Source organism: Pezoporus occidentalis, unplaced genomic scaffold (genome assembly GCF_034315485.1).
Source record: "Pezoporus occidentalis ecotype Australia unplaced genomic scaffold, CSIRO_AGI_Poc_V1 ctg57, whole genome shotgun sequence".
Classification (NCBI taxonomy): domain Eukaryota; kingdom Metazoa; phylum Chordata; class Aves; order Psittaciformes; family Psittacidae; genus Pezoporus; species Pezoporus occidentalis.
Genome location: NW_026915910.1, coordinates 2,182,010 through 2,185,716, shown reverse-complemented (window position 1 = coordinate 2,185,716; position 3,707 = coordinate 2,182,010). Strand labels below are relative to the sequence as shown.

The 3,707-nt window shown below is 41.7% G+C and overlaps 1 long non-coding RNA gene across 2 annotated transcripts; it reads right to left on the bottom strand.

Moving 5' to 3' along the window:
• Positions 1-1,713: 1,713 nt before the first annotated feature.
• LOC134174030 (uncharacterized) lies at positions 1,714-2,878 on the bottom strand. 2 transcript variants are annotated; one of them, XR_009968477.1, is made up of 3 exons: positions 2,509-2,878; positions 2,242-2,337; positions 1,714-2,162 (listed from the first exon to the last, which is right to left on the bottom strand). It is a non-coding gene; the product is annotated as an uncharacterized LOC134174030 (long non-coding RNA). The 2 variants fall into 2 exon arrangements; XR_009968478.1 differs by having other exon boundaries at positions 1,714-2,159.
• Positions 2,879-3,707: the final 829 nt, after the last annotated feature.

Sequence of the window (3,707 nt, the reverse complement as noted above, 5' to 3'; positions counted from 1 at the left end):
AAAAGTGATACTGAATTTATCACTACTTAATCAGAAAAAGCAGAATTGCATTCTCATGCCAATAGCTTGGGTTATGTCAAAAAAAAAGGTCTGAAAAATATTTCTGAGGTCACGTTTAAATAGTGAAGTTGAAAGGAGAAGAAAGAGGATTTTTACTTTAAATGGAAAATATCGTGTTTTCAAAAGCTGAGACATTTTCAAAACTGAGCAGTTTTACTTTTGCTTTGTCTCCCCTTTTTCACCAGCATGTAGAAGAAAAACAGTCCCTAAGTTTGATGGTTAAAAGGAAGGATTTCAGAATTGAAAGAGGTTACATTTCTTTTCAGCGCAGTTTTTCAAAAATGTAATGTTTTTACAGAACACGATGAGAAACACAAAGTTAAGAGATGTAAAAAAAAGCCTTTCAAGATGTATTGTTCTTTGGTGGTTGATCAAAAACCTGGGGGTGAGAGATTTTGAAAAGTTCTGTTTATTTATGCAAATGCACACACATGCATTCCTTCTTAACAGCAAATGCATAATCTGATACGGAGCAAATAAAGAGAGATCAGTTAAACCTCTTTCCCCATAACTTGGAAAATATACTTAAATATACCTCAAAAGAGCTAGAGGGGATTAAAAACAAGTGGAAGAAGGACAGTCACAACATTCATGCTCCATTTTAGGCTGATCTATCTCAAAGCATAAATGAAGCAGAAAAAATCTGTCCACTATGGCCAAAGCTTCCTTGACCTTATTACTTGGCCAGGAAAGAACATTAGAGATAAAATATTCTGGTTATTAGGAAACATTTGCATTCTTCAGAACTCCGGATGGTAAAAAAATATTTGAGGAGTAGCTTAGGTGACCCTCAGATCTTACAACAGTCGTACTAAGTGAGCATGTACCCTTGACAGCCAGACTAATAGCAGGCAATTACCCTGACTTGCTGAATTTCAGCAAATAACAGTTATATATTGTCTTCTTCCTCACATGTAACTATTGCTTTGCACTACTCTAGAGGAATAGCTTGAAAGTGTGAAAAGGCAGTTTGAAAAGTATTTTAGCTGTATACTAGAGTTGCAGTTTGTATACCATAGTGCTGCTACCACCATGGAAACTACACTTAATCAGATAGGCTGTGATCATCAGCTTCAGCCCTGTAGCTGGCTGAGTGGAGGCAGCAAGTCCCATAAGAGACTGAACCTGGCTGGCTCTGTGTCATGTAAGCAGCTGGAGCATCTTGGAGGATCAGAAAACATTCAAAGATTACAAAAGCTGATGTAAAGTTACACTTAAGGAGGAATACACAAAATCTGACCTTGAAAAATCCCTGACAAAAATAGAAAAAATCAAACTTTATATAATGCTGATGCCATATCATGATATGGGAGAACATACCCATCTTTGGGTATTTTGAGACCATTTTGCAGCAAGAGGTTTATTTGTCCCAAGAGCCCTTACAGGAGTCAACATGTTAAATAGAATGAGTAGCAGTACCCAAATAACCAAAAAGCGAAACAGATGAAAAACTTGTAATTCTGAATTGTGATAACATGCTTGCTCAATTAGATCCTATTTCCTTTGCCAGCTAAAGCTGGATATTACATGCTGAAAACAGGAGCAAGGTGTCTGAGTCACAGGGGGGAACAAAAAGAAAAAAAGAGACACAAACAGTGTTTAGGAGAAGGTTAATGCTGCAGTCCCCACTTCCTTACAAGAGAATATTATTGTAATATTTCAGACCAGAGCCCAGCTTCGGTGGCAAAAGTTATCAGAGTGATAAACCAAATCCCTCCTCCTGACCAATGGACTCAAACCTACTTCTGGGCTCAGGAGGACTGGGGGTGTGGGATCCTGGCTACCAGGACTGCACGCGCCTCCATGGATTATGCATCCTGGCACTTCTCTGCCAGTGCCCTGTTCAGGCCTTACAGCATCAGCACCTTCCCAGCAGTAACTAGTTTTTAACTTAGCTCCGGTGTTTTATTTTTTCCTAAAAGTATATATGTTCCATTTCATTTAAAAGTAAACGAGAGTGGGAAGTGCTACAGCCAGTCCTCCTTAACAGGTGAGGCTGAATCTCTGTAATGACTTCCTATGGCCTTCTGATCCATGAATCAGCAAAACCAAGACCCAGACCTGCGAGGTCCATCTCGATCCATTCAGCAGCACTTGCCCTCCTGAGAGGGGAAGGCAGAGCTCAGCCTGCTTTGCTCCCCTGCAGCCAAAGGGACAAAGGAAGAAGGAAATCTCACGCACCCTGTGCCCTGTAATGGCAAAGCGACGATCCAGCTGTCATGTGTGGAGGACTCCAGCAGCAGAGGGTCCTGCTAACCCCCTCAGCCCTCAGATCACCTGGCATGAAGAGATTGTCAGACTCCTGCATGGGAGCTCAGGAAACAGCAGAGGCTGGCAAGCTGCATCTCTCTCTTGCTACCCTTGGAAGAGAGCCGCAGCCCATGCCGCTCACTCGCCAGTGTGAAGTACTTTCCCATTCCTCTCAGTCTTTTGGCACTTTCACCATACCCCAAAAAGTGACCAAATTTGTACAAAACATGTATTCTCAGTGCTTGGTCCCAGTGGAAGAGAAGCTCTGGTGGCGAGCACGACGGAGCCAACCTCCGCTTCTAGCAGTGTTAATTTTCCTCCCCTCAGCAAGGACAAGACAACTGTTGGCATGGCCATTGTTCCTCACAGAATGTCCACCATGGTAACCTACTTTCATAGCAAAATATTTGCTGGTAGATTCTAGAAACCATCAAGGTTCAGATGGCTTGTTACTATTTTACCCTTTCCAGTGCCAGAATTGTGTTCTCTTTGGTGTCATAGTCTGTTTTGTGCTCTGCCTGCTAAAGAGGAGGCATGCCTGGCTCTTCCTTTTGGAATGCTGTTAATACCTGTCCCACAAGAACAAGGAGGGGAAGAAAGGCCACAAACTCCCAGTCCCGTTATCAGTTTAAGGTAATCTAGTGAATTATGGGAGATTAGAAGATTACGGTTCTTAACATTACTGATGTGGACCAGAGGGAATGAGGAAATGTAAACAGGGGAAAAAGCACAGGGGAGAAAACAGGCTGAAAGTGCAAAAAGGTCAAGAATAAATTTACATCTTAAATTCTGCTGAACTTACTCTATTAATAAGTAGACAAATCAATCAAATCTGCTCATCTGAATGGAAAGTTTTATATCAGTCTACACTTTATCAGCAGATATAAAGGCAGTGAAAGCCCCATATGAAAAGAATTGGCAGGTCTCTGCCAGTAGCCAGTAGTCCTGAGAGGGAGCACAGCCGACATCAGCACAGGTTGTTCTGGTTTGACGCTGGAAAATAGGCAGCTCTTTAGCCAAATTGGACATGTGCAAACTAGGAGTTGAAATCTTGGAAAGACTTCTGCCTGTGTCTGACTTGACCAAGCAACAGCCATTGAAGTAATTGCAACGGAAATTAAATTTGTGAAGTACAAGTTAATCTTGATGTTTTGATGTTTTTAGGGAACTCTTGGGTGCGTTTTTCCCAAAGAAGTGCCTCTTGCTGGAGGCCTGCCATAAGATGTTGTTTCATTCAAGATACACGTCTGTAATCTTACAGAAGAGAAATAAAGGATGAACAACTTGGGTTCAGTAAAGACATTAAAACCAAACAACGTCCACACACAAGACTGACACAACTATGATGTTTCTTAAATGTTATGACTGCTGGGGCCTGAACCATGACTTGCAGCTTG